At 41.6% G+C, this 25120-nt stretch overlaps 1 protein-coding gene across 1 annotated transcript in view; it reads left to right on the top strand.

Moving 5' to 3' along the window:
• Positions 1-22044: 22044 nt before the first annotated feature.
• The window catches only part of PAIP2B (poly(A) binding protein interacting protein 2B), a 33662-nt gene continuing 30586 nt past the window's right edge, over positions 22045-25120 (top strand). Inside the window, exon 1 of the mRNA XM_040458584.1 lies at positions 22045-22209. The gene's annotated coding sequence lies outside the window, so the exon portion shown is untranslated. The remainder of the gene's footprint in view (positions 22210-25120) is intronic.

Here is a 25120-nt window from a genome sequence, read left to right on the forward strand (position 1 = left end):
TAAGTTGTCCTGTGTGATCAGAGAAAGGAGTAAAAACAGTTAACATCTCCTATTCTGATTCTTTTTTAAAAAATTTATTTATTGTTTAATTTACATCCAAGTTAGTTAGCATATAGTGCGACAATGATTTCAAGGGCAGATTCCTTAATGCCCCTTACCCATTTAGCCCACCGCCCCTCCCACAACCCTTCCAGTAACCCTCTGTTTGTTCTCTATATTTAAGAGTCTCTTATGTTTTGTCCCCCTCCCTGTTCTTATATTATTTTTGCTTCCCTTCCCTTATGTTCATATGTTTAGTGTCTTAAGTTCCTCATATGAGTGAAGTCATATGATATTTGTCTTTCTCTGACTAATTTCACTTAGCATAATATCCTCCGGTTCCATGAACGTAGTTGCAAATGGCAAGATTTCATTCCTTTTGATTGCTGAGTAATACTCCATTGCATGCATATACCACATCTTTTTTATCCATTCATCCATCGATGGCTATTTGGGCTCTTTCCATACTTTGGCTATTGTTGATAGCACTGCTATAAACATTGGGGTGCATGTGCCCCTTCGAAACAGCATACCTGTACCCCTTTGATAAATACCTAGTGGTGCAATTTCTGGGTTGTAGGGTAGTTGCATTTTTAATTTTTTGAGGAACCTCCATACTGTTTTCCAGAGTGGCTGCTCCAGTTTGCATTCCCACCAACAGTGCAAAAGAGATCCTCTTCCTCTGCATCCTCGCCAACATCTGTTGTTGCTTGAGTTGTTAATGTTAGCCATTCCGACAGGTGTGAGGTGGTATCTCATTGTGGTTTGGATTTGTATTTCCCTGATGATGAGTGATGTTGAGCATTTTTTCATATATCTGTTCACCATTTGGATGTCTTCTTTGGAGAAGTGTGTATTCATGTCTTTTGCCCATTTTTTCACTGGATTATTTGTTTATTGGGTGTTGAGTTTGCTAAGTTCTTTATAGATTTTTGGATACTAACCCTTTATCTGATATGTCATTTGCAAATGTCTTCGCCCATTCTGTCGGTTGCCTTTTAGTTTTGCTGATTGTTTCCTTCACTGTGCAGAAGCTTTTTATTTTGATGAGGTCCCAATAGTTCATTTTTGCTTTTGTTTCCCTTGCCTCCAGAGATGTGTTGAGTGAGAACTTGCTGCAGCTGAGGCCAAAGAGGTTTTTGCCTGCTTTCTCCTCGAGGATTTTGAAGGCTTCCTATCTTGCATTTAGGTCTTTCATCCATTTTGAGTTTATTTTTGTGTATGGTGTAAGAAAGTGGTCCAGGTTCATTTTTCTGCATGTTGTTGTCCAGTTTTCCCAGCACCACTAGTTGAAGAGACTGTCTTTATTCCATGGTGTATATTCTTTCCTGCTTTGTCAAAGATTAGTTGGCCATACGTTTGTGGGTCCATTTCTAGGTTCTCTATTCTGTTCCTTTGATCTGAGTGTCTGTTTTTATGCCAGTACCATACTGTCTTCATGATTACAGCTGTGTAATACGTCTTGAAGTCCGGGAGCGTGATGCCTCCAGCTTCGGTTTTCCTTTTCAAGATTGCTTTGGCTATTCAGGGTCTTTTCTGGTTCCATACAAATTTTAGAATTGTTTGTTCTAGCTCTATGAAGAATGCTGGTGTTATTTTGATAGGGATTGCTCTCCTATTCTGATTCTTATTTAGTTTCTACACCAGTAATTCTCAGACTTTGGGTATCAGTTTCCCTTTACCATCTTAAAAATTAGTGGTGACCTGAAAGAGCTTTTGTTTATGTTGATAATATCATTTGAATGTTTATGGTTTAGAAATTCAAACAGGTAGGGGCGCCTGGGTGGCGCAGTTGGTTAAGCGTCTGGCTTCAGCCAGGTCACGATCTCGCGGTCCGTGAGTTCGAGCCCCGCGCCAGGCTCTGGGCTGATGGCTCGGAGCCTGGAGCCTGTTTCTGATTCTGTGTCTCCCTCTCTCTCTGCCCCTCCCCCGTTCATGCTCTGTCTCTCTCTGTCCCAAAAATAAATAAAAAAACGTTGAAAAAAAAAAATAAAAGATTTAGTCTGAAATCATCTAAAATAATAATAAACAAATTAACAAAAATAGCATATTTTTATGAAAATTAATTATATTTCTCACAACACAACAGAAATAAGGGAGAAGCATGGCACTCTTTCACATTTTTGAAAATCTTTTTTAACGTCTGGTTTGATAGAAGGCAGCTGGATTTTTGTATCTGTTTCTGCATCAATCCCTTGCAATATCACATATCAAGTCACCTCTATAAAACAGCATTCTATGCTTGTGAGTGGATGACAGCAAAGATGACAAATCAGGTTTTCATTCATGAAAATAGTTTTGATCTCCCAAGCCCCCTGAAAGAATTCCAGGGAGGGGCACCTGGGTGGCTCAGTCAGTTAAGCATCAGACTTCACCTCACATAATGATCTCGCAGTTCATGAGTTCAATCCCTGTGTCAGGCTCTGTGCTGACAGCTCGGAACCAGGGGCCTGCTCTGGATTCTGTGTCTCCCTCTCTCTGCCCCTTCCCTGCTCATGGTCTCTCTCTCTCTCTCTCTCTCTTTCTGTCTCTGTCTTTCAAAAATAAACATTAAAAAAAAAAAGGGTTCCAGGGACCCACAGAAGTCCCTGGGCCACAGTTTGAAAATCACTGCCCTACAGCAGGAGCAGTGGATATTCCTGAGAGAGAAACCCAGAATTTACAAATGTAGTAATTGTTGATGAGAATAGTATTCATAATATTAATAGCTAGCATTTGTGGGGTATTTACTATGCGTTATTCTAAGCACTCACAAGAACAAAGAAGCGGTCATAATTATATTTTCCAGATGAGGAAACTAAAGACAAAGAAGTTAAGTTAACTTGCCCAAATTTCCTTTGGTAAATGGTGGTAAGTGGTGGTGAGGCTGGGCTACAAAGACAGGCACGCTGGCTCCAGAGCCTGTACTCACCACTGTACTGTCCTGCCTCTCTGAGGGACAAAGGCCTGCAGTATAAATGACAAAAGGTTGAGTCATCCCACTCATCCACCCCTTCTCCCTCCTCTCCCTGCCATTTTAGACTTCAATGCTCTTTTCTCTTTCCCTGCATGTTTAGGGAACTCATATTTCTTTTCACTCTGCAGTAAGTCCTTGTACATTGCCCGTTGTCCATTATTCCCACCACTCCACAGAAGCTACTCTCTCTAAAGGCACCAACGACATTATAATTACCAGATTCAGTGGCTGCTTTTCAGCCCTCATCCTCCTTGCTCTTTCAGATATGGGATATTATTGGCCATTTTCTTTTCATACCAAAATTCTCTCCTCTATTGGTTTTTCTGACACCAGACACTTCTATTTCTCTTACCACCTCTCCAGTAATTGCTTTTCAGACATTACTCTTCCTTGGCCTGTCCCTTAACTGTCTTCATTCCTTAGCGTTTGGTCCTAGGCCCTTCTTTCTTCTCATTCTATAACTTCTCCAACTGCCACATCATTTACCTCCATGGCTTTAATTATGAAATCTCCTGTGGTCTCCAACCCAGGGAATTACCACCACCATCCTCTGTGAGCCAGACGCTTGGGAGTCATTCCAGACTTCTGCTACCTCACGCCTAGGATCTGCCCCAAGGTTTACTGGATCTACGTCTGAAACATTTCTGAAGTGTCCCTGACCCTAACTCAGACCGTCCTTTCCTCCTACCTGGATTATTACATAAGCCTCATTTGTAGCTCACTTTCTTCTCATTCTGGCTGCTGACAGTTCCTCCACAGCAGCAGGAGCTGCTACTCTGCCTGATGTAGGCACTGTCATTACATCATATCCTGTATTATTGGTGCAGCCTGGACTTGTGCAGCACTGAGGCTTTGTACACACTACTATTGAAATATGCCTTCTACATCCTATGTGTGACTAGGTTACTCCACAGCCTGAAACCACTTTCCTGATTCCCTGTTGCCTTCAGGATAAAGCCCAAACCCCAACACACTGCTCTAGTTATTATGGCTTTGTAACACACTACTCTAAATATAGCAGGGTAAAACACTAACCATTTTGTTAGACTTGTGGATTCTGTGGGTCAGAGATTCGCATAGGGCGTAGGAGGAACGGTTTGTCTCTCTCCTTTGTCCAGGGCCTTACCTAGGGGTGTCTCCATAGCTGGTGACTGGGACCATCTGAAGGCTCTTTGCCTCACAGGCTGTGTGGAGAAGATTCAGATTGCTGACTAGAGCACGTATGTGTGGCCTCTCCTTCCAGCTTGGTTTCCTCATAGCTTGGTGGCCTGATGTCTTACATGACATTTCAGAGTTCCAAGTCCAAGTGCTCCAGCAAACAAAGTGGAAAGCTACGTGGCCATTTATGTCAACCTCTGGGTTCACACAGTGTCACTTTACATTCTGTTGGTCACAGGTTCAAATTTGTCCAGATTCAAGGGGAGGGGACATAGACTTTACCTCTCAATTGAAAGAGTATCAGTTCACACTGTAGATGAGTATATGAGTTTGGAGGTACTTTGGAAATTCTATGGAAAATACAATCTGCCACACAAACTATACTAAACCCTGCCCACAAGCCCACCCTCCCCACCTGTCAGCTCTCCTTGACCTCCTTGCTCCAGTGACACAAACTCCTGGCTGCTGTCTTCTGCACCTATTGCTTCCTCTACCTGCACACTCCTATACCTCCTTTAAGAGTTACCTCAAGGGTCAGTTACTGAAGGCAGACTTAGGGAGGCGTAAATAAAAAAGGAATAGTCCTATAAGCTTTCAAGCAAGAAAAAACAAACTAAAACAAAACAGGTGGCTTTAAAGAGTTAAATCCCATTTTGGAAATGGCAAAAGAATAGAGATAAGGATCCCTCAAACAAAATAGAATCCAGGAATAGATACAAGAATACAATGGAATGTAATATTTGACATATGAGTGGGAGGGAAAAGAGAGATGCCCAAACACTCATCTAAGAGTCAGCTTGGTCTAGTAGGCATTGGAAAAGTAGGCATTTGTCAGACATCCCTCTTATTTCCCCTTGAATTATCTACTCTGTGTATGCTCCTCCCAGCTCTTCCCTTCTCTGCCTGGGGGGACATATCCCCCACAGATTCTGCTCCTTCCGGGTCCACATCACAGTCGCACAAGGCTGCCCAAGTGTATTTCACTCTACTGAAGGATTGGGGAAAATGACAGGAAATCATGATGTAGGAAGGGGAACTTAAGAGTTGTATGCAAAATACGTTTTTTTCCCAGAAAAGCCCTATGATGTTTATGTCACATGTGAACAATGTCTATTTGACAATGTATTTATTGAGTATCCTCTCTGTATCAGTGACAGTTCTAAGTTCTGGAGATAGAATGGTGTAGAAGGTGGTGTTATGGCTCCACCCTTATACCTTGGGCCTTATAGTGCACACCATCCTACTTCTAATTGTCAGGACCTGCATCTTTTTGCCTATTGACTTTCTTTAGAAGCCAGAACATGGTATGACCATGGGTGAGTGGGTCCATCAGGCCAGGAGTACCTACGAATTAACATACCTTCAAACAGCCCTTATTTAGTGACTAACAGGAGTTGGTATATTAATATCTCAGCAACCACACCCCTTAGGGTGTATTCGAGATTCAGGGCTCCTCTGCAGGGTTAAGCTCCAGTTACACACAGTGATGACTTGGCGATAATACATCCTTTATTGTCTGCCTTCTCTGCCTCACTTCTCCACATCCAGTCTTGTGAGTTTGAACATCATCTATGTATTTTCAACGCCCATAATAATATCTCTAGCTGGACCTCTTTCCTGGAATCCACACTCATAAATCTATCTACCTGTCTCCACTTGGATGAGTAACAGACATCTCAAACTTAACATGTGCAAAGCCAAAATCCTAGTCTTCTCCCCAGACTTTCTCCTCCCGTCTCTGTAAATGGGCAACTTCATCCCTCCAATCTCCCACACCGAGATTGAGGTCACCTTTGACTCCTCTTGATCACCTCTCACATCTAATCCAGCAGCAAATCCTGTCAGTTCTGCCGTGAAAATATATCCAGAATCCAGTTACTTCTCACCACCTTCAGTGCTGCCATCTGGGTCCAGGCCCCCATCATCCCCATCTTACTGGTCTTCCTCTCATGCCCCCGCTTCCCCTACAGTTTATTTCTGCCCAGCAACGGAAGAAATCCTTTTAAAATGAAGTCGGGTTATTTCACTCAGACTAGAAGCCAAAGTTCTTACAATGGCCTTCAAGATGCTACATGGTGTACATTCCCACTTAACTCATTGGTGCTTCTCTCCCTCTTGATTTCTTCATTCCAGCCATGTGGGCCTTTCTTGCTTTTCCTTAAATATGCCAAGCACATTTCCATTTCAGGACCTTTGCACTTGCTATTCTCTCTACTTAGAATGCTTCCTATATTATCCTTCACCTCAGACATTTGCTCAAGTGTCACCTTCCAAGGGATGTCCTCCCTGCCCAGGGCCTCTGGCCCGAGGGACAAATAGCGCTTTGAAATCCAGCCTCGGTACATGACACATGGTATGCACTCAATAAGTTATTTGTGGATAAATGAATGAATGGACAAAAGAAGGAACATTTAAACGAGGCACGCGTGACTCCTGATTCAGTATAAATTCTTAAATAGGAACAGCATTTCTTAACTTATGCATCTGGAGCACTCTCACACTGGTGTCAGAGTCTCGCATTATTATGCAGAGCGCTGTTAGTTCCTCTGCCCTTTCTTGGCTCACAGATTGTGCTCATTTTGGCTTGCTGAGAAAAAGAAGCCCAGTGGCTCTTTATGGTCTTTCCTCAGTTGCACAAAGACTTGGCCAAGGCTCTGAAGATTACTATAATGCTCTTAGTGACTGGATTACATTCTTAGCCCAGAACCACATCTTCCTTGGTTTCTACAAGGGAGCAAGAAACGGAGGTGTATTATCCTTCTTAAGATACAGATTATTCTAACCCATGCTATCGGGGCAACTAGTTAACCATCCGGGGGAAAAAAAATTGGTTGAATTTCCTATCTCAGTTCCTAAATCAAATAGATAAATTCCAGATTGTTTTTGCACTTGAATGTAAAAAAACTGAAACTGGTACTAAAAGAAAATACAGTGAATATATAAATGAGAGAGACATTTCTAAACATAAAACAAAAGTCATAAATCATAAAGGAGAATAGATAAGTTTGACCTACACAAGAATTTAAAAAGCTTCTACATTGTCATTTAGAAGTAACTACAGCTGGGGTAAATTATAAAGAAAAATGAGAAGTGATTAACACAAAATTCTATATAATGGTAACCTTTAGGGAGAAAATTAACCAGGATTTTACTTCTATAAATTATTCATTTATTTAAAAAAATTTTTTTAACTTGAGAGAGAGAGGGAGAGGAAAAAGAATCTTAAGCAGGCTCCATGCTCAGTGCAGACTGGCATGGGGCTCAATCCCACATCTCTGGGATCATAACCTGAGCCAAAATCAAGAGTTGGACACTCAACTGACTGAGCCACCCAGGTGCCCCTTACTTCTATAAGTTATCCTATGGAATGAATAATACAAATTTCTAAAGATACATTTGCAAGAGTGTTAATACCAGTATTTGTATATTGTAAATAAAACAGAAGTTCATTAATAGGGATCTGGTAAATAAATTATGACATACATACAAACAATGGAATTCTACACATACATTGAAAATGATGTTAGCCTATGGGGCAACTAGGTGGCTCAGTCAGTTAAGCATCTAACTTCGGCTCAGGTCATGATCTCATGGTTCATGAGTTCAAGCCCCACGTGGGCCTCTGTGCTGATAGCTCAGAGCCTGCAGCCTGCTTCGGATTCTGTGTCTCTCTCTCTCTCTGCCCCTCCTTGCTCAAACTCTGTTTCTCTGTCTCTCAAAAATAAGTAAATATTTAAAAAAATGATGTTAGCCTAGATATATTAACATGAAAAGATACCCACAATATTTTTTCAAATGAAAAAAGAGGTTAGAGAACATCATGTGTACAAGGTCCTGCCTGTGCATATGTGTGTGTGTGGCTAAATAAAGAGAGGGGTATATCTGGAAGGAACTATTAATAGTGGTTATCTCTGGATAATGTTATTTGTGGACACACTGCCTTCCTCTTCATGTTTTTATGAATCATTGGATGTTTATTAATACAACCTATAATTTTGACCATAAAATAGTTTTTAGTTTTTAAAAAGTGAAAAAATATTAAAACAGTGTTTTCATTAATTAAAAATAAACATATCCCATCCCTGTTGACGGATTTTCATATAGCACTAAAATTGTGACATTCCCTTCCCTTTTCTCCCTCTGTACCTCAAGCCCATGTTGACCCCCACCCCTATCATAAGTTTGGGCCCCTGAGTTGTATCTTATTCCTTTTGGTAGAAGTACATAATCTCCTGTCCCATTTCTAGAGCCGTTCTAGAAACCCTGGTTGACTGGACTCTTGGCATACCGCTCAACTTTTACATCAGTAAGAATAATTAAGTGAAAGAAACAGACTATTCTAAAACATAAAGAATAGCAAAGAAGGGAGTCTAACCCTCTTCGATATTAAGAAGTACAACAGAGCAACTGTAATCAAAATGACTTGTATAAATTGGTATACTTGTATACTTGTATAAATTGGACTATGACGAATGGCACAGAAGTATGTCAGGATTTAGTATATGACAAAAAGAGACACCACTGAAATAAGTGAATGAGGATGACTTTTTAAAAAAATTTTTTAATGTTTTTATTTATTTTTGAGGCAGAGAGAAAGCACGAGCTAGGGAAGGGCAGGCAGAACAAGAGGGAGACAGGAACAGAAGCAGATCCATGCTAACAGCAGAGAGCCTGATGTGGGGCTCAGACTCACAAGGTGACCTGATCATGACCTGAGCTGAAGTCAGACGCTTAGCTGACTGAGCCACCCAGGTGCCCCAAATGAGGATGACTTATTAAATGTTACTGTAATAAGTGGTTTATAGCCCAAAGTAACCTACAGATGAATGAAAGAGGGAAATATTAAAAAGTAGTAAAATATATTTAAAAGTAATGAGATAAAACAGAATTTAGTATCAGATCACAGAAGGAAAATTCTTCTTTTTTTTTTTAATTTTTTTTTCAACGTTTTTTATTTATTTTTGGGACAGAGAGAGACAGAGCATGAACGGGGGAGGGGCAGAGTGAGAGGGAGACACAGAATCGGAAACAGGCTGCAGGCTCCGAGCCATCAGCCCAGAGCCGAATGCGGGGCTCGAACTCACGGACCGCGAGATCGTGACCTGGCCGAAGTCGGACGCTTAACCGACTGCGCCACCCAGGCGCCCCGGAAGGAAAATTCTTCTAAGCATGAATGCATTGGATGAATCTAGTCAGCAAATCAACTCTATGAAAATTAAAATTTTGTAGTCAATCCAAAATTATATCACTAATTTGCTACACTTGAAATACATATGTAGCAAATATGACTAATAAGGACTTAATATATACACAACTCCTATAATTGATATGAAAACCTAATACCTCTATAGATACGTATTTGAAAACTATACACAGTGAAAAAGATGGATGACAGTATTTTATGATGTTAAGGTAAGAAAGCCCTTCCCAAGGAGTACATGAAACCCAGAATACCTAAAGGGAAACACTGATAGATTGTTTCAAAAAACATAAAGTTTTTTAAAATTTCAAATAGCAGAATGAATAAAGTTAAAAGAAAAATGTGAAGAAAGTATTTGCAACAAACATCAAAGGATTAATATTCATGAGATATAAACAGCTCCTAAAGATCAGTAAGCTATCATAAGGAGAAAATGAACAAAGATGTGAAGACAATTCTCAGAAAAAATTCAAATAGCTATATATACATATACATATGTGGATTATATGTGGATTTTTTTGATAAATACAGTAAAGTACTGTAAATATATTTTCTCTTATGTTTTCTTTTTTTAATGTTTTATTTATTTTTTGAGGGGGGAGGGGCAGAAAGAGGGGGACAGAGGATCCGAAGCAGGCTCCACACTGACAGGCTGACAGCAGCAAGCCTGATGTGGGACTTGACCTCAACTGTGAGATCATGACCCGAGTCGAAGTCAGATGCTCAACCGACTGAGCCATCCAAGTGCCCCTCTTATGATTTTTTAATAACATTCTTATTGTAAGAATACAGTATATAATACATATAATGTACAAAATATGTGTTAAACAACTATTACTGGTAAGGTTTCCAGTCAACAATAGGCTATCAGTAGTTAAGTTTTGGGGGGAGTTACAAGTTAAATAAGGATTTTGACTGCATGGGGGGTGGATCCCCCTAACCCCCAGCATTATTCAAGGGTCAACTGTATATGTGTGTGTGTGTGTGTGTGTGTGTGTGTGTGTGTGTATTTTCATAACCTCACTAGTAATTAAGGATATGCAAAGTTAAATAAGATAATGTTTTAAAATATTTTAAAAGTTTAAAAACATTGTGATGTTATCGTATAAGAGTAAGGCCCAAACTCTGGTAGCTAGTCTCCAAAGAGGGCCTCCGACAACAACAAAATTCTTCCCTTCCCTCTATGTGTATGCTGCTCTCCGCATCAAGAGGTGAAGTTTATTGTCCCTCTTATTGAATACAGGCTGCCCCTGTGACTGCTTTTACCAATAGATGGAAGTGGATATGTTGTTTTGGGACTTCTGAATCCAGGCCTGAGAGAACTGGTTACCTCCTCTCCCTTTTTCTTGGAATACTGCTTCTTAGAACCCAGTTACTATGGTGGGAGAAGCCCAAGCCACATGGAGAAATCATGTGAATTAGAGCCAAGACACTCCAGTTGACAGCTGCAACTGAGCCTGCATCAACTACTATTGATGTAAATGAATCTTCCAACCCCAAAAGATTTTGATCTTTGAACAAGACCTAATGAACAAGGCCTAATTAGCATTTTAATCTAATCAATCAGTTCAGAAATTTCTCTTTGCTAGGGAAGGGATGGAGGAGTTGGAAGGGCTAGGGAAATATTTGTAACTCCCAGTGCACCAATAGCTGGGGTGGGGAATTTATTTTGCTCATATGGTGCATCTCTGATAAGCCCCACCCATAAAATTGCATCCCCGATGAGCCCAGTCTATAACTGGGCTTTAAGGCAGTCACTATGCACTATGGCTCCTATCTAGACGTGGAGCCTGTAATCTGTTTCATACTTGGCCCCTTGTTCTTTACTCTGAAGTGACCTGGCCATGTATCATGCCTTGACCTACCTATAAAATAAGCCACATCTTCCCACAAGTTGTGACAAGGAGCACAACCTACTTGGAGGCCACTTTCCTCTCTATGAATAGGAGAGAACTAGTAAGGAACAAATTAAAACAGTTAGTTTACTTTCTACCAATTAGATGCTGCCAGCACTTGGAAAGGGAAGTCAAGATGTAGTCATCCACCAAAGGATAAATAGTGGTCCCTCAGTAGGTTCCACTGCCCATACATGGACTTGAATTCTCCCTGCTTCTGGACTAAGTAAGAATGATCAAGGAGCCTGTGGATATCTGTTGTCTTCCCAATATCCCTTTTTCCACTGGAGAACATCCCTTCCCTGTCCGTAGTAGTTCCGGTAGTATTATCAAGTAGTGCCGTACCAACATCGTTGGGTAGAGGTGGAAAAGTGCCCTAGGCCTAGATAGTTGTAATGCTTCCTCTTACTGTCCACAGTAGTCAAATGAATGGGCAAATGACACAGTTACAGACAATCAGAGTCACTACATGAGATATGCTAGAATATGGTTGGAGAGTAAGGCTCTTTTTCTAGAATTGAACGTTGTTGAGAATCATAAAGTCAAAAGATACACATGTCCTTGTTTCCTACCACAGAGGAGAGCAGAGCTGAGAGAGGGAATAATAAGGCCTAATGACATTGTTTAAACACCTATATCAAGCTATGCTTGAAGATAATACCAATCCTAGGGCTTTTCGGTTAATTTAACCAACAAATTCCCTTTCTTAATGCTTAAGGGAATTGGAGTTGGGTTTCTGTTAGTTATACCTAAAGAGTCTTGGGTAGCAAGGGGCACTATCCTTGATCCTTCCCTGACATTTGTATCTTGAATTATGAAAGGGAGGACACTAATTATTCACCCTTATCTATCACGAATGTATTAATTTGTGGGGCGCTTGGGTGGCTCAGTCGGTTGGGCATCGGACTTCGGCTCAGGTCATGATCTCGCAGTTTGTGAGTTCGAGCCCCACGTCGGGCTCTGTGCTGACAGCTCAGAGCCTGGAGCGTGCTTTGAATTCTGTGTCTCCCTCTCTCTCTCCCTCTCCCCCATTCACACTCTGTTTCTTTATTTCTCTCTCAAAAATAAATAAACATAAAAAAAATTTTTTTAAGAATATATTCATTCTTCAGAGCCCTTGATCATCAATTCTGGGGGGGGGGGAGGGGTGGTAAGGAGGCAGGGCAATTCTGTTCATTTTTCACATGTAGCATCTGATAGAAAGATGAAGGTCCTTCTAACAGCTCAGTAGCTGTCCAATTAAAAATGCATATTGAGTAGCTATATAATAAAATACAAGATAATCACCATCATCAAGTGAGGGGCCTCAGGGAGACAAGATTTATATACATGCAATACCTAGATAGCTATCACAGGCTTGACACATTTTATAGGACAAAATAAAATGCACAAATAGCATGTACCATAAAAATTTGAGAAATTTCAGGGTTTCCTGGTCAGATGATAGAAAACCTCAAAAAAGAACCTGGAAAGTATTAGTATGCCAAAATGGTTAGGAAATTTGGCTCCTTAGGGCAAAGGGGCAAGTGGAAACTCTGGAGACCGACATTTTATTCCATTCCTTTTCGTTTTTTTTTTAATTTTTTTTTCAACGTTTATTTATTTTTGGGACAGAGAGAGACAGAGCATGAACAGGGGAGGGGCAGACAGAGAGGGAGACACAGAATCGGAAACAGGCTCCAGGCTCCGAGCCATCAGCCCAGAGCCTGACGCGGGGCTCGAACTCACGGACTGCGAGATCGTGACCTGGCTGAAGTCGGACGCTTAACCGACTGCGCCACCCAGGCGCCCCTCCATTCCTTTTTGTATGTCGTCTCTCTCTTCCATAAAATCTGAAACCTGTTGCTCTTGTTTATATTTTGGTGGTTGTTTTTTTGTCACTCCCTGTGTGTCCCTCAAAGACAGGAACCATGTCATGTTTACCAGTGAATCCCTGGCACAAATCTCAGGAACTAGTATAGAGCAGATGGTCAGATGCATGTTGAATGGAGGGATGAATGGATGGGGCAGCAGCACCAAGATCCAAGCCATTGGAGACTCACAGACCATTCCTCTTCTTCCTCCCTACCCTTCCTGTCTAACTTTCCTCTCTGCCATATAGGTGCAGTTAAAACATATGTCATTTGCCAGGATACAAGATGCAAATTAGTAAGTGCTGGGGAAGTAACAAATTAGAGTCACTGTCCTACCTATTTCCCTAGACCTTGAGGACCTGGCTCTGCCAAGGGCTCCCTGCCCAGGGACATAAGCTGCTCTCTTGCCAGCTTGCTGTGCTGACAGCTCTAATTGCTAAATGAACAGTCTGTGTTTCTAGTGAGAGAGGTTCTCAAAGAGTGTTGGCTCTTGAAGCCCTGAGAAGGGAAAACAATATTGTGCAATCAAAAACTACCACCTCAGCAGGAGAGGTCAGCACTGGATTTTCCATTACAGGAGGGGTAAATTTGGAACCTGAAGGCATTCTTGGAATTTTGGTTCCCAAAGTGCAGTGGAACCCGTCTGATCATTGGAAACGTGGATGAGCTTTGCTTTCAGAACGCAAGCTACTATAAAAATAATGGTTTGCAAAACAAATTGTGTAGTGGTGGTAGAGTTTCTGGGTTCTACAAACATCACAGCATGAATCTTTAAAGTCCTTCCATAAATATATATTTTGGGGATAGATGCATATCGGGTAGAGAAATCAAGAATTCTGAAATTTGACCCTTAAAGAAGTGGCAGTTTCATTGAGGAATGAACCAGGCAGTCACAATGACATAATTAAGAGTGCTAGGCAAAAAATGATAAGGATCACATAACAGCACTCAGGAAGAAGAAAGAAATCATTGCTCCCAATGGTCTTAAGATAGATGAATTTGCAAATGAATATTTAGGTTATTGAAATCAGGAAACACCTGAGAAACTGCTGGAGAACTTCAGAAACTATTTTATCAATCAGCTCTAATCAGATTTAATGTGCAGAGTCTATGTTAAAGGCTTTTGGCCAAAGGTTTCTGGTCAACACTGAGAGTTGATAACATTTTCACCCACATAAGTCTTGATTTCTCATTAGTATAATCAATAATTTATTACATAGCTGTATTTTAGTTTCTAATTGGTCTATTTATAAAAGCTAATGATTTCGTTTTTTAATTTTTTTTTAAGTTTATTTTGAAAGGAGCATGAGCAGGGGAGGGGCAGAGAGAGAGAGAGAGAGAGAGAGAGAGAGAGAATCCCAGGCAGGTTCCATGTTGTCAGTGCAGAGCCCCTAAACATTTTTCTTAATAAAAATAAAAATAAAAATAAAAAAAGCTAAAGGGTGCCTGGGTGGCTCAGTTGGTTAGGCATCCAACTCTTGATTTTGACTCAGGTTATGATCTCGGCAGGTTATGATCTCATGGTTCATGGGTTGGAGCCTCCCACTGGACTCTGTGTTGACAGCATGGAGCCTGCTTGGGATTCTCTCTCTCCCCTCTCTCTCTGCCTTTACCCCCCTCATTCTCTCCATCAAAATAAATAAACTTCAAAAAAAATTTTTAAAGAAAGATATTTAAACAAACAGAAAATAAGAAAGAATTAGAAAGAATGGTACACCAAACAGCCATATACTCATTACTTGGATCCAAAACTGGGTAACATTTTGTCATATTGACTTTATCTTTGTGTATATACGTGTGTATTACTAAACTATTTCAAAGTTTATGTCGGTTATGATAGTTCATCCTTACATATTTTATGTTGTAGCTGTAAAAAGTTAAGAATATTCTCCTTATTAACCATAATACTACCATTAGACCAACAAAATGAACAATAATTCCCTTGTGATAATATCCAGTACACATTTATATTTTCCTATCTGTTCCAAATATATTTTAGAGCTGTTTTAGCTTGTTACTTAAAAGATCACTGAAATCACCATTACCATTAAATAACTACTGTTGGTATCACTTATATTTTTAATTGCCTAATATCCCTTCCTATCATGTGTTAGGTTATAATCTAACACAAAGAAATTTTGGGTATCTCAGCCCTTTTTACGAGCCCTGGCTAGACCCTTTTCCCCTTTTTTGCCTTTGTTTTTCCACTTTCTTTCAGCTGGCTCCCAACTTTTTAGTTTTACCTGCTTTTTGCTACCCTTCCAACCTGACACCACTGGCCTCTGCAGTCTTGGCCTCAGTTGTCTCCTGGAGAGTTTTTGAACCCTCCTCTGGATCTCTTTCCTTCAGTTGTTATACCCTATTTGACCAAACCGGTGCCAACATTGGGCAAGCTATGCCTTGGACATCTACTGGGGTCCTCATCTAGGGAAATGGGACATTTTTGCATTTAGCATTTAGGGATTCTAAAGACCTGGAAATTTATCTTGCCCTCTCTTTGCTGTGGCCGAACACACTTCCACGGCTTCATTTCTGCTCCTGTTTCTCCATCTGGCATCTTCAGATTGATGCTTCATTGAACTACAGGTTTGGTGTTGTTCTCCAGACCTCAACTAAAAGAAGAGTTTTTCTGCGTTTCAGCTGTACATTCATAGAGTCTTCCTTTTTAGGGTAGGTGGAGAAGGGCCAGTTCAGGACGCCCAGGTGCCCAAGGAAGCTAATGATTTGATGCTCCATTAAACCAATGCTTAAAGAGTATTTGTTTAGGGGTGCCTGGGTGGCTCAATCGGTTAAGCGTCTGACTCTTGACTTCAGCTCAGGTTGTGATCTCACAGTTCATGGGTTCGAGCCCCACCCTGGCTCTGTGCTGACAGCATGCAGCCTGCTTGGGATTCTCTCTCTCTCTCTGCCCCTCCCATGATGGTGCTCTCTCTCTCTCTCTCTCTCTCTCTCTCTCTCTCTTTCTCTCTCAAAATAAATAAACGTAAAGAATATTTGTTCAGGGGCGCCTGGGTGGCTCAGTTGGTTGAGCGGCCGACTTCGGCTCAGGTCACGATCTCGCAGTCTGTGAGTTCGAGCCCCGCACCAGGCTCTATGCTGACAGCTCAGAGCCTGGAGCCTGTTTCGGATTCTGTGTCTCCCTCTCTCTGACCCTCCCCCGTTCATGCTCTGTCTCTCTCTGTCTCAGAAATAAATAAACGTTAAAAAAAATTAAAAAAAAAAGAATATTTGTTCAATGTTTCTTTAAAGGAAAAGTTACACACTATGTGGAGAGGCGTGGAGAAAGACAGTAGGTGATCACATACCACTTGCATACTTGACTCAGGAAAACAAAGACTTGCAGTTAACTAGACCCAACTCTTCTTTAAGTATTGGAAAGAAGAAAGGAAGCAATGTTCCTGAGGTTGAAATGGAGGGAAGGGCACTGACCCCGAGGACCACTTCATTCTAGCTGTTCTTGGGAGCAAAATGCCCAGAGCCAGCTTCTTTTAGTCCCAGCTGCCCACACTGAGTTCCTTGGCTTCTCCAGACTGAGGGCCGACAACCAAAACATCCCCTGAAGGACTTGTGCCTGCCACCCACCAGCATGGCTTGGGCCCCCTGGAGCTTCAGCTTCTCTGCCACTTCAATGCCAGATATTTCAGATGTATACCACCTACAGAGAGGCTGAGGAGCTGCGCTATTATCACCCCCCTCTCCCTGGTACAAGTGTTCACATGAACATGTGCCCAGCCTGAGTTCTTGCCAAGCAGCTGCATTCCCCTTCTAGCCTGAAGCTCTTCTCATTAACCACAACATCAGTTCCCCAGTGAGACCCCACTGACCTTTGTAAAGAACTCCTACCATGATTACCACAGCCTCAACATAGCTCATCACCATATCTGGAGGCATTGGATAGTACAAATGCTCATTTACTCCTTTCATGTTCTGAAAGCACCACAATTGATTCATTGAGAAGGCAAGGTGATTTGTTAGGTCCATGGAAGTTGCTTTATAATACAGAGGCTGTAGTCTTTGTTTATCTCCACTCTAACTTTATCTGAGCCAGTCTGGAATCTTATAGTCTCTTATAACAAAGTTATACAGGCAACTCTATTCCAGAGGGACATCAGGTCTGGTACCTTAACCCTGTGCCCCTTTCTCATGGAAGGTGACCCCAGTGAAGGTCAAATACCATCCCAGGGGATGGGAATTCCAGCCTAAAATCAGCTTTCGGGCACTGTTGCTTAGGGACTCCACATCTGAGGGTGGAGCACCTATCCCATCACAGCCTGTAGCAGCTGCCACATGCAGGAAAGTTTTGTTCATACCAGGCAGGCGGCCTCTTTTAGTGTTTTGAGCTTTCAATCTCATACACTCCAGACAGCCAAAACTGCCAGGTAAACACTCTTTCCTGAAGTTCAAGGAGCATGTGCTCAGGCTTTTGCCTTGTCACCATGCTTTTTGACTAGGTTTAACTAGCCCTGAATATGGTCTACAAAGTACAGAATCAAAATTGACATCCTGCTCATTGCCACTACATGTGACTTCCACCCTGAAGTCAGGAGATGCCTGGGAATCCTGAGGATTTGATGCATCCTCCCAGTGCTTACTCGTGTGTTTCTGACCCAAGCTCTTACCTGTCGTTTTCCATATTAGCCCCTGTCTGTACCTTCATAGCCAATGTGTTCATCAGTCAGGACCCACTTGTTAGGGCCCATTTGCTTGTCACCTTTACTCAAGGCTCACTCTAGTCTCTCTGTCACTCCTAGTTATTGGAAGACTTCCATTCCTTCACCCATGTTCACTCATTCCACATTGGCTCTACAACCTGGCCCCTACTATCCAGGGGCCATTGCCCCTAGGATGAACTTCCTGGTGTATGATCTCTGTTTTTGCCTCTGATTCTGGTCTCTGCTTTCTGGCTCCAGGCCACATAAACATGGGAAAGAGGTGCTCTGCCCACATACTAAGCCTGGAACCCACCGAAGCCTAATCTGACTAATCTGGCTTTAGTCCTTATCTGGCCCCCCTTCTGGCAGGAGAGGTTTAGACACCCAGAGTCCCAGACTTGCAGCTGGAGGACAAATACCAAAGCCATGTCCAAGGACGGGTGCCAACACTGAGGAACTCAGCCAATCCAGTCATCGTGCAAGGAGCCAGAGACAAGTAATAAGATCCTGAGACAAGGTCAGGGAGCTGGGGAACATGAGAGTAAAGACCAGCAGGGAGAATGCTACAAATAGAAACTCCATCAACAGGGTCCCACATTCACACCTTAGGGTTTTCTAATTACATGTCTTTAAAGATATGCCTGCACATGTTTTACAAAATCATTTGGTTTTATCTGGCTTATTATTTTTTTACTAAATTTTCTTAATGTTTATTTACTTTTGAGAGAGGGAGAGATAGAGTATGAGCAGGGGAAGAGCAGAGAGAGAGGGAGACACAGAGTCTGAAGCAGGCTCCAGGCTCTGAACTGTCAGCACAGAGCCTGATGCAGGGCTCAAACTCAGGAATGGCGAGATCATGACCTGAGCTGAAGTTGGATGCCACCCAGGTGCCCCTATCTGGCTTACAAAAAAAAAAAAAAACAAAAAAACAAGCTCTTAATAAAAATCACCAGTCTCCTCCTTGGCCCTTGCAGCAACATTTTCCAACATTTTTACTGATTTTGTATGTATGTGTGTATGTACTTATTTCTTTTATATTATTCTCATATGTTAAAAATTTGGGGCTCGGAGCCTGGAGCCTGTTTCCAATTCTGTGTCTCCCTCTCTCTCTGCCCCTCCCCCGTTCATGCTCTGTCTCTCTCTGTCCCAAAATAAATAAAAAACGTTGAAAAAAAATTAAAAAAAAATTTGGTTATATGTTTATTCTTAGAATTTTTTAAGTTTTAGACCATTTTGTCTATCACTTTTCTGCTTTGAAATATGGGGAATTAGTTTGATTATGCTACTGCCTACAGTATTAAAAAATGTACAAAGGACTTGTGTAGACAAGAGTCTGAAAAGATGCTCAACATCACCAGTAATTAAGACAATGCAAACCAAAACCACAAGATACCACTTCACACTCATTAGAATAGATATTACATATATATCTATATTATATCTATACTATAGATATTATATTATAGAATCTATTATAGAATAGATATTACATATATCTATATTACATATATATCTATATCCATATGTAATATAGATATATATGTAATATCTATTCTAATGAGTGTATATATATATATATATATATATATATATGACTTAAGAAAATAACAAGTGTTGGTGAGGATGTGGAGAAATTGGAATCCTTGTGTACTGTTGGTAAAATAGTACAGCTGCTGTGGAAAACATGGAAGTTCCTCAAAAAATTAAATGTAGAACTACAATATGATCCAACAGTTTTGCTTCTAGCTATATACCCAAAAGAATCGAAAGCAGGGACTAGAACTGATACTTGTACACCAATGTTCATAGCAGCATTATTCACAAAAGTCAAATTTCATTGATGGATTAACAGATACACAAAAGATTTAATGTATATGCAACAAAATACTAGTCAGCTTTAAAAGTGAGTGAAATTCTGATATATGCTACAACATGGATGAACCTAAAGACATCATGGCTAATGAAATAAGCCAGACCTAAAAGCACAAATATTATGATTCTGCTTATGTGAGTTACTTATGATAGTCAAATTCACAGACACACAAAGTAGAATGGTGATTTCCAGAGAACAGAAGAGGGGGACATGGGGAGTTATTATTTACTGGGTACAGAATTTCAGTTTGGGATGACGAAAACATTCTGGAGATAGATAGTGGTGATGTCTGCACAACAATGAATGTGCTTATGAATTGTAATGAGCTGTATACTTAAAAATGGTGAAAATGGTAAATTTCATGTTATGTGTTTTTTACCACGATAAAAGTAAAAGAGATACCCTTCAAGGATGAAGATTTATCACCATGACAAAAATGGAATGTGCAGGAAGGACTGGTGGACTCCTTTTGTTTTCCTCTCTCCAACTGACACCATCCCCTATAACTTTATGATTGATTATTGCCTACTCTCTCTCACTTTGGATGCCTATTTATTCTGCATGCCATTATCAGATATCCACCTGGCTACCTCCCTCCTTCATTGTCTTTTGACCTCCATAATTTCTGATAGGAAGTCTGCTGTAATTCTTATCCTCCCCACCTCTGTATGCAAAGTACCTTTTTTCTCTGTCTACTTTTAAGATTTTCTCTTTATCGTTGGTGATACCCAGTCATAAAGTTATGAGCAGTGTCAGTGGTAGGGAGGGAAACAACAGGAGTCTACCAACACTTCCTCAGATCCCATTGCTATCCTGTAGTATATCTTCATCCTTGAAGAGTACTTCTGATTATGCAAGAACACCATATGGACTTGAGGACCCTGTTTTCCAAAGCTTTGAGATCATGTAGGTACCACTGTCACGAAACACCTGAGGGTCACCTTAGGAAAAGAAGCAGTGGAGGGTGGGGAAGTTATTCTGGAGTCAGATTTTTTTCCTAAAGAAGGTAAGTATTTCTTGTAGGATCCACTTACATTATTTAACCAAATCAAATTTAAACCAGAGCAGATGATCCTAAAATTATCCATACCTACAAACACAAGTTGGGAATACATGAAGCAGTATGATAGTGTTGTGCAATGTAGTGGCCCTGCTTACCAGCCTCCATCCCACTCCTCACATTATTCACATTCCTGTGCAATGCTATTTCCTCAAACAGCTCTTAAACTGACCATTCTACCTAAAATAGCCATTTCTTCAACCATTCTTTAATCTTTGCTTTATTTTTCTTTGTAGCACTTAATCACAACATGGCATTCTATTATTTATTGGTTACTTGTTTATTGTCAATCTCCTCCACTAGAGAATAAGCACCATGGTGCATTTTCATTGTCCTATTCATATCATATACCACAGCCTAGATCAGAGCCTGAACATTATAGCATATGCTCAATAATATTTGTTGAATGAATTTATTTATGTATTAACTTTATTACATTATTTATATTAAATGTATGTTTAACACATTTAACTATTATGCTATTTAATCTTACTTAAATTTCCTTTTCATTTTTATCATTTATTACTCATTGTGTAATCACTTACTAAGCCTCTACTTTGTGTTACGTATATAGTTAGCATGAGAGGTGGGAAGAGACAAAGATGTATAAAGAAATCCCCGCTTCCCGAAGGATAAAATTCAAAGTCCTTAGCAAACAAAAATGGGACGTCCTAATTTAAGTGGAAAAAACGGTTTTATTTTTTTAAAAGCACTCCAGAAGTTAGGTTTGTTTCTAGAAATGTGAGAGAGTCTCTTTGCTCCCTTCCAGCCCTTTCAAAGAGTCCAACTCCCCAACTTCCCGACGGCAAAGCGCGGCGCCAGCTTCTAACCCAACCTAGCTCGAAGCTCCTCCCTTGGTAATGAACAGTTGGGGAAATCCCACTGAGGCCCGCCCCTTGCCCCTCCTTGCTAGATTGAATGGCTCAACCCGGTGGGAGGGGCCGCTGGTTCAGCCAATAGAAGGAAGCGCGAACAAGAGCCTGTGTAAACAAACCCAGCTGTGCTGAGGCTTGGGCTCCTCCCCCACGTGGGGGCCGGACGCACCCTTGGCCCAATGCCTATCCAGGACTAACGTAGCATCCTTTCAGCCAATCAGAGCCGGTGTCTCCCGAAAGGAGGCGCTCCACCCTGAGAGAAAGAACGAAGGGAGCAAAAAGACAGATGTTCATACCAATCGGAAGCTGGAACTTCTGAGAGAGTGGGCGGGAACTGCTTCACATTTAGACCAATAAGCACCACACATGCCCTTCTAGGTGAATGAGCGGCATCATCTTCAGTCCAATAGGCGAATGGGGCGGTGCCCAGCAACCAATGGCTTGGGTTCGGGGGCGGAGTAAATAGCCAGTGTGCTGTAAGAGATAACCTGGCGAGTGGCAGCGGCGCTTTTCCCGTGCTGTGGCTCGCTTACGCTTGGGTACTGGAGGCCGAGACTGTTTTGGCGACGGCGACCTCTGCGGCGACGGCTGAGGCTGTCGGAGGAGTGACGGAGTACGGTCTGGAGGAAGGGCTTCTGGTCAGCCCAGGTGGGCTCGGGCACCCGGGCTGCCGGGGAGGGGACCCGCGCGGTAAGCGCCGTTCTCCTGGCTCTGGGGGCGCCCTGCGCCTCCCTTTCCGCAGCCGTCCGGGCTGCGAGGGGCGACACGCGCCCGTCCGAGCTCCTGTGGGGAGGGTAAGACGGCCGGTCCCACGTCGCGGCCATACGCAAGGAAGGGGCGTCCGCGGGGGTTACCCTCTGCCCCTTGCGGTCGTTAGAGGGTCCTTAGTCCCTTTCTCCCCGCGCAGGCACGCTATTCCTCCCCCGCCCCTCAACTTCCCTGAGCCTCCTCAGCCTCCTTCGGACTGAAGCGAGTCCCCTCACTACCCCAGCGCAACACCGCGAGGGAAAGTGACCAGTGCTGCATCCCCTGGTCCCCTCCCCAGGCGGGTACGGGGAGGAGTTGCACATTTTCACCCCTCCCCCATTCGCGGGCCTGGGTGCGTTATCTGTGTTTCTTCCACTCCCTCCACCTCCCGCTTTACCCCAGCTTTCCTTCTTAATACCTTATTTGAGTTAGGAACCTTGGCCACTTGTCTCTTGCCTTCCGTTCTGCGAGTGAGCCTTTACCCCTTCCACCACCTGAATTTCATCTACATCTCTCATGGAAACTAACATTTTCCACTTGCTCCTTCCAAGCAGCTGGAAGGTGAATGCAAGAGACGCAGGATACATAGTACAGGGAGCTTTGCAAGATTGGGAATTTTAATCAGTTTTGTTAACGGTAAACTGTTCTTGCCTTCCTTAAAATGGCATTCGATCATAATATCCTCTCTGGAATCTTTGTCCCAGGACAGTCCTGATGATAGTTTCTGGAAATGCAGGCGAGAAGGGTTTACTGGCCACAAGAAATTGAAAATGTCTTATTATTATTTTAAGTAGGCAGTTTGCATTATACTTTGGCTTAACTGGAGTGGCAGAGAGTTTGCAGTGTAAGGGCCTGTCCATCCTCATTTATCATAAAATATACAACATGTTTTAGCTGTGTGGCTCAGTGGGATTGATCACAACCAGACTATGGATAATATGGCATTGAATCTGTTTAAAAACAATATTCTCTATTCCCCAGTCACAGAGGATTTGTATTTACATTCATAGTATATCAGTTTGTGTTTTAATGATATTGGTTCTAGCCATATGTTTCAAGATAATAGTGCAAACTGCGTTGTGCCTAAATAAAATTATGCCAAGAAATTTATGGGGAAAAAGTAACTTGTCACTTTAGAGTTTTGAAAATATCAATTTACATATTGGACAGTAAGAGTTTTGTTTTGAGGAGATTGAAGTATTGGAATAAGCGTGATGGGCCCCTTAGGCTATGTGTGTATGAGAGAGAGTCTTCACATAAATTGGAATTGTTTTTCTTAGTTCACAGAGGTGAAATGTAAGCAGTTAGTTTAATATGTACATTGTTTTTTGCAAGTTTTTGAAAAATTCTTATTGTTTTCCTTATTTGTAACATATATATATATATTACAAATAAGGAAAACTATATATATATATATATATATATCTCCTTGTATTTTACTGTGGTAAGACTGTACCTTGTATACAGAGAAATAAGTCATAGAGTGATTTAAAGGGAATCTTCACTCTGAGGAGGCAGCATTGTGTTGTCTAATAGACCATATGTTTGAGCCCTGTTAATAAATCACATGAAAAGGGGAAGATTTTAAAGCTTTTCTAATAAATGCCCAGGTATTGAGAACAATAAAAAGTATTAATTACAGAATTATTAGCAGCATTCATCAAAGAAAAGTCCTGGAAAAACTGCAGATTGATGGGTTGGTTACTATTATGCATTGGTATAGGCTGCGACTGAAAACCGAAGTTATATTTTGCAGTCTTTTCAGGTGTATTTGTGCTTAGTAAATACTCGTTTGCAACTTTAAAGGCTTATAACTATGCTTTCTTCCTAGAGATTTTGTCTTTAAAGAGCTCACAGTTTAATGGAAGAGACGCCTGTAAACCAACAATTAAATGCAGAGGGAGAGGTTCTGCAGTGCAGGGTATATGTAGGACACAGAGGAGCACTGTGATCCGGTGTTCTGGCCTCATGGCCTGCTCTAGACTTTCTGATGTGCCTTTCCTAAACCAACCTGTTTATCTTACACACTTGGGTCTCTGTCTGTAGGTGCTGTTCTCGCTCCTTGAAAGCCTCTTCCACACTTCATACGCCTAGTGAGGTTCTATTGCAAAATCTCTTGAAGCCTGACACTGGCCTGCACTCCATCCAAATAATTGTTTGCTGTATCTTTCAGTTATTTTATTATAAATAAATACCTTTGATTTTCACTATTTGCAGTAATTTTGGTGTATAAAGCCACCTAGAATGCTAAATTGGCAAATACTGAACCACTGCTCCTAGGGAAAATATGTACATATATACATCTTACATGGATTATAATCTTAGATCCTAAATACAGTTAAATTATATTTTCTGTATTTTACAAGAGAAGAAATGAGGTTCAGAAGTATTAAGTGACTTGCCTGAGGCCACCCTCTAACAGGTGCCAGAGTTAGAATTCAAACCCTGTCTGGTTGGACTCAGAGCCAGAACCTCTGGCAGTACACTGCACTGCCCCCTACCATCTGTGTCCTTTAGTCATCTCTGCGACACATGGAAATACAAATGCAGAGCACTCCCTAGTTCCACCTTAGCTGGGAGTGTGTTTGAGGGCTGACTCAAAACTTTTGCACTTTGTGCATGTCTGTGGATGGCCAGGAAAGCACTGTGAGTATTGATTTCGTGGTTACAAAGAAATTTTAGCAAGTGGGATAATTCAAAAATACAGTGGGGCGCCTGGGTGGCGCAGTCGGTTAAGCGTCCGACTTCAGCCAGGTCACGATCTCGCGGTCCGTGAGTTCGAGCCCTGCGTCGGGCTCTGGGCTGATGGCTC

Source organism: Herpailurus yagouaroundi, unplaced genomic scaffold, assembly GCF_014898765.1.
Source record: "Herpailurus yagouaroundi ecotype Mexico unplaced genomic scaffold, PumYag 221, whole genome shotgun sequence".
Lineage (NCBI taxonomy): Eukaryota > Metazoa > Chordata > Mammalia > Carnivora > Felidae > Herpailurus > Herpailurus yagouaroundi.